A 6,733-nucleotide genomic window follows, 5' to 3' on the forward strand; every position below is an offset into this window, starting at 1 on the left:
ATACATACACACACACACACACACACATATATATATATATATATATATATATATATACATATATATATATAAATATATATATATTTTTATATATATATATATGTATATATATATATATATATATATATATATATATATATATATATATATATATATATAAATACATATATGTATATATATATATATATATATATATATATATATATGTGTGTGTGTGTGTGTGTGTGTGTGTGTTTGTTTGTTTGTTTCTACGGAATTAGATAAAAGATTATTGAATTATTTGGATAACAGTAGCACATTATTAGAAGGATTATTAATGATACTGAAGCAATTTCTGTTAATTTTTTATTTATGTATTTCGTTATTAAGATACCACCATTGTTACACCTGATAAAACAAGATTAAACGATTTTCCTTTTTACCTTATCGTTACCTAGAACTACGACCTTTGCTTCTTTCAAGTTTATAGGACACATTGTGGTGATATATTTTGTTTCATTTTGTGGTAAATAATTTCCTATATGCAGACCAACACATTCTTCATAATCAATCAATCAATCAATTCCTTCTTCAATAATCCATACTAATATTCATTTCTCCTACTTCCTCGTTTCCATTTACTCTAATTACCTTAACGATTTGTATCACCAAAGATTGTTATGTTACAAGAGTTTAGTATGACTATGGGTGGTCTTTTATCTCATATCCTGAATAATATCTATATGGAATTATTTATGAACAACTACTTACCTAGAATTTTACCAATATAAATAATTTGATTTCTCTACGCAAATGATGTTTTCAGTATTTGGTCAGTTGAACTAAATCCTCAGGAATTGTTAATGAAGATGAAACTTTTAGCCCCATCCCTAAAATTTACCATGGAAGCAGAAAAAAATTTAATTTGAATTTTCCTTGACATTGCTGTCGATGATAATAATGATATAATACAAGCTATAAACTATAACCCTAGTTGGAAATGCGATATGCTATAAGCCAAAGGGGACCAACAGGGAAAAATAGTCCAATGACGAAAGGAAACAAGGCAATAAATAAACTACAGGTGAAGTAATACAATCAAAATAAAAATTCTTGAGAACAGTAACAACAATAAATTAGTCCTTTCATTTATAAACTGTAAAAGAAAAAAAAAAAAGTCCGGACAGAGTGCCCAACTGTACCCTCAAGCAAGAGAACTCTAATCCAAGAGTTAGAGAGTTATTGGGTCCTTTGACTGGAAATCAAATAACTTATGTTGGTAAAATTCTATGTAAGATTTTCTTCATAATTAATTCCATAAAGACATTGCTCAGGATAGGAGATAAAGGATCACCAATAACCTTACCATTTTTTTAACTACAAATCTTTGGTGATAAAAATTATCAAGGCAATGAGTATAAATGGAAATGAGGAATTGGGAGTAATGAATGTTAGTATGGGTGAATGAGGGATGTTGACTGATTGATTTGAAGTTCTCTGGCATCATGTCATCGAAGGTCATTGATGCCAATCTCCTTTATTATAAATAAAGATTAAAAGAATATTTAATTAAAACCAGAGAAGTAAATATGTTAAATAGCATTCAAAAGTCCTGCTTCCGATACAAATTTAAAAATGCCACTAGCATTGTACGACACATCATGTCCAAGGATCTTGGCAAGGATGAACCTGCCATCCTCACCCCGAGCCTCAAACAGATATTTATTTCTTTCTGTGCTAGAAGTGGGGCATTCAGTCAACAAATGCCTCACTGTCAATGGTATTAAAGTCATTGGAATATGATTGGTGTAATCTGAGTGTGACCAATGCGGAGACGACAAAGAGTAGTCTCCCATTTTCGGGCATGAGGGATTTAAGTGGTCCACTTTTCAGTACATAAATGATGGCAAAATGAGAGAAGAGGCGAGTCTCAAAATAGGAACGGTGGCTGTATGTTAAAAGGTTTAAAGGCCGCTCATGAATGGAAGTGGCTAGGGACAGTGACATTACCCTATCAAGTAGGACAATGCTCAAGAGACTGACCATATATACATATGATCAACGCCCAAGCTATGACCAAGGAGGGCCTAGTAATGGCTGCTGATGACTCAGAAGATAGACATATAGCTCCCCTAAACCCCGCATCCTTAGTTCACAAGGATAGTGAGGTTGCAGCGACTAAAGAAACTAATGAGTTCACCAGTCAGGGACGTTACTACATCGGCCACCACAACCCTATAAGATAGTATACGATTTGAATTTAGAATTGAAGCAAATGTTCAAATGTAAGAAAGCATTATCAAAGGAGATGTGGATTTTGAATGTAGATGAAAGAAAATGGGTTGAAACTGCCGACACGAGCAGTTTGCGCAGCATGTGTGGTGTAAGAAGAACTGACAGTGTAAGAAATGTGGAGATACAGTTGCACACAAGAATCCCTGATACACCTCGCACCGAAGAAATGCACCCTGTCACACTCTTACTTCACTGCGAATTACCAAACAGATAGTGTAGGGCGAGCTGACAGAGGTGGTGGTCTGGGCTAAACACAGGAACTCTCCGCGCGATGAGGGTGTGGCTGGGTGCACTCCCTCAGAATGAGGTGTACCCGGAATAACTGTATACAACTGTACATAGATAGTCAAAAGGTTAGCTTAGGTGAGGTCGTTTGGTTAAGTAAAAAGAATGGATGACAATAGGATAGTGAATATAATTTATATTTCAGCAGAAGACGAAAACCTAAAAGCGATCTTAGAGATGAGGTGAATGACAGTTCGGAGACAAACGGCCTTTTACCTAGGAAGTTAGAGTCCGTGCAATGAGTGAATGGAGGTACGTCGAGCTGTTGATGAGCACACTGGGTATAGTTAGCAGCCTTAAAGCAGTTAAGGATTCTAACATTTTTACTGGACAGGATGTTCATCCAATATCAGCAGGTTGTTGTGGCCTGATTGGTAACGTTTCTGTCTGGTGTTTACCAGACAAGGGTTCGAGTCCCGCTCAGTCTCGTTAGTGCCATTAGTGTCTGCAATCTTACCATCCTTATGAGCTAAGGTTGGGGGGTTTGGGGGAGCCTATAGGTCTATCTGCTGAGTCATCAGCAACCCCTGCCTGGCCCTGCCTGGTCCTAGCTTGGGTGGAGAGGAGGCTTGGGCGCTGATCATATAATATATGGTCAGTCCCTAGGGCATTGTCCTGACTGCTCGGGCAATGTCACTCTTCCTTGCCTCTGCCATTCATGAGTGACCTTTAAAGCTTTCAAGATAAATTTGGTAGATTGTTGCTTTTCTCTGCAACTACCGTTTGTAATGTACAACTACTTTTTCATTACCTCAAAAACTGGTACCAAATTTTAAAACTATATGCATTAATAGATCTTCAGCATTGTACTTATGCATGAGTACAGTGTGACCTTCACAGAAAACACTAAAAGCTTGTAAGCTTCTGGATTAGTGAGGAAATAAAACTAATAGCTTTTATTGTGACTTATCAGTGATAAAAGTGAACGTATGGGAAAGATAAAAATAACTCTTTTATGTTGAAATGGGCATGGCAGATTAGGTGATATAAAATCTCACTGAGATGATGATAGAATAATTTTGGATATTCAAAGAAAAGGATATCACGGATTGTTAACCCGCATTTTTTATATAATTCCATGTACAGTTGGACACAGAAATTCCTGGTACACCTTGCTCTGAAGAAGTGTATCCAGCCACACCCTCACTGCTCGACAAGTTCCTGTGTTTTGTCCATTTCACCAACTCTGCCATCTCTTCCAACACTTTTAGGGTTGTGGTGGCCTGTTGGTAACGTCCTTTCTTGGTGCTCGTAAGACTGAGGTTCAAGTCCCGCTCAAACTCGTTAGTTCCTTTCGTCGCTGCCACCTCACCATCCTTGTGAGCTAAGGATGGGGGTTTGGGGGAGCCTATAAGTCTATCTGCTGAGTCATCAGCAGCCACTGCTTGGCCCAACCTGGTCCTAGCTTGGTGGGAGAGGGGCCTTGGTCGATGATCATATGTACCGTATATATGGTCAGTCTCTAGGGCATTGACCTGCTAGCTGGGGCACAGTCAATGTCCCTTGTCTCTGCCATTCATGAGTGGCCTTTAAACCATCTGTTTGGCTACTAACCCCGTAGTCAGGGTGTGCCAGGGTGTACCTCTTTAGAGCCAGGTGTGACAGTGACTCCCGTATCCAACTGTACAGAGGCCTTTTCGGATAAGTTACAACAAAACACTTGATATGAGGTTGCTAGTTGCATCTAGGGACCGCTATAAAATGCCATTTCCACTGGTAGGCATTGTTATAAATTTCATAGACTTATAAGCATTTGTCCATTACTCAAGTCTACACAATATCATCAAAATAAATAACACAACGTTTTAACAGGCCAGGCTCTGATCTGAATCTTCTTAGCTCTAGTTACAAAAGGGCTAAATGTAACGCTAAATTAATTCTTGATCAAATAAATATCCAGAAATATAAAACTGAATTATTAAATAAAATTGTTGTGGTAGAAATAATGAAGTTGAATGCTGTAAGCACTAATATAAAAGCATTCAAGATTAAGTATGATTGGGTAAATTATTCAACGTCTTGCACTAAAAGAAATAAAGACCGTCTGGAATCACATATGCTGTTATTGAAATAAAATAAAAATTAAACCATGAATGATGGAGGACTTGAGTTTCATTCTTGGATATCATAGCTTTCAATTTTTTAGCTTTATATAACAAACAAGGGTTGCAGGTCTGGATAAAAGAAAGAAAAATCAATTTAAATTCGATATGAACCTCTCTCCTAACCCTTATGTAATAACTTCACAGGTTCAATACGTAATCCTTTACAAAATTTTTAACACCTTATACTTTCTTTTGAAGGATTTAATATTTTGTTCACCGAAAAACAGCTTGACATTTAGAAAACATGAAGTTATCGCAAAGTATTAAGTCTAAATCCTTATCACCCTTTGACTTTTAAAGAGGTCAGCAGCGCCATTTACTCACAAAAGTTTGTCGTTACAAAACAATAATTTATATTTACTTCTATAAAATATGATAATTTGAATCCTATTTAAAGATCTACATCGGGTATAAAAAATGAAGAGGTTTGCAAATAATGACTAAAATTAACAATAAGAAAACTAGAATAATGAAATATTAGAGGCAGCTTGGCATCCGATAAGCATTCGGTGGGCACCTGCAGTATATAACAGCTGTGAATTTACTTCAACGGTGCCATACTGCGGGTTGGCAGTGATAGGGTAGAGGCCATCTACCCACCTACAGGAAATTACCTTGGAGACACATAGTTTCCATAAGTCTATCTAGAAACCGTATTTGATAATTGGACCACCAAAGAAAGTCTCCAGTAGATTGAAGTAATATCAGCAAATTTCCCCCTAGCGAGGAGGAAGACGCCATGGAGGACTCTCCGGGAGTCCTCCAGAGGATCCTCGGTATCCTGTTACTGGGAGCGTTTCTCCTTCCAGATGGGATACAAGCAAGTAGGTTCTATCAAATTGATTTAACATACTAAAACTTGATTTTACTAGTATTTTTTTCCTTTTCCTTGTTTACAAAAAGTATCCCCCCAAAATTGAAATATATAACTTCAAACAATCTTATACAAACTAATTGTGAGAGCCATTGTTGCTATTGAAATTTCTCATGACCAGTACAATAATAACATGATCATTTCATGATCCTCAAATTCGAATGTACATCTTACAAAATATCAGATGAAACTACATCATAAATTCTTCCTAGATATTGATTACATTATTATTATTATTATTATTATTATTATTATTATTATTATTATTATTATTATTATTACTTCCCAAGCTACAACCCTAGTTGGAAAAGCAGGATGCTATAAGCCCAAGGGCTCCAACAGGGAAAATAGCCCAGTGAGGAAAGGAAACAAGGAAAAATCAAATATTTTAAGAACAGTAACAACATTGAAATAGACAATTCCTATATAAATTATAAAAACTTTAACTAAACAAGAAAGGAAATCTAATAGAATAGTGTGCCCAAGTGTACCATCAAGCAAGAGAACTCTACCCAAGACAGTAATACTGTATTCATATGAATTAAGAGGGTATCGACTACAAAAGTTCCTTTTTACGAATAAAAAATATCAGTTTTTTCATTAATTCAGAAATAAATAAATCCGTAAACGTGTGTTTCTAAGTAGAGATCAAAGCATGCAGATAACACACATCTTCGCTAACGTGAAAAGGGAAAAAAGAAGAGAATAAGCTATATAAACAAATCCTGGATACGCTTCAGGATTCATATCCATTTTAGAGCCTGACCCTCCAAAATATTTAATTGAAATTCACCTGTAACTCAATATTTTTTTAACAGATTAACGAATAAACATACTAATATTTAGACATGTCAATATACTATCTACGCTGTAGAAAGATTTGCATTAAAAAAAAAAAAAAAAAAAAAAAAAAAAAAAAAAAAAAAAAAACTGTAAATATCTGGCAACATTTATTCCAGGATTTTTACAGTTTTAAAAACGGATATATTGACGTAAAAGAGTGATATCATGGTCACCAACCCGTAAAATGACAAAGTAAAATTACGGTCGCTTGTATTCCACTGAAATACGGTTAAGAACAGTATATTTTTACGGAAAACTTCCTATCAAAATTACGGGGTTTTTTAAAGTGTAATTTTAAGGACATTAGTAACGAAAATAACTGCTTAATTAGATGTTTCCTTTCTATTTTTTT

At 35.4% G+C, this 6,733-nt stretch overlaps 1 pseudogene; it reads left to right on the forward strand.

The window, feature by feature from the left end:
* Positions 1-5,344: 5,344 nt before the first annotated feature.
* Positions 5,345-6,733, forward strand: part of LOC137621574 (uncharacterized PE-PGRS family protein PE_PGRS54-like) — a 35,883-nt pseudogene continuing 34,494 nt past the window's right edge.

This window comes from Palaemon carinicauda, chromosome 2, assembly GCF_036898095.1.
Source record: "Palaemon carinicauda isolate YSFRI2023 chromosome 2, ASM3689809v2, whole genome shotgun sequence".
NCBI classification, from domain to species: Eukaryota; Metazoa; Arthropoda; class Malacostraca; order Decapoda; family Palaemonidae; genus Palaemon; species Palaemon carinicauda.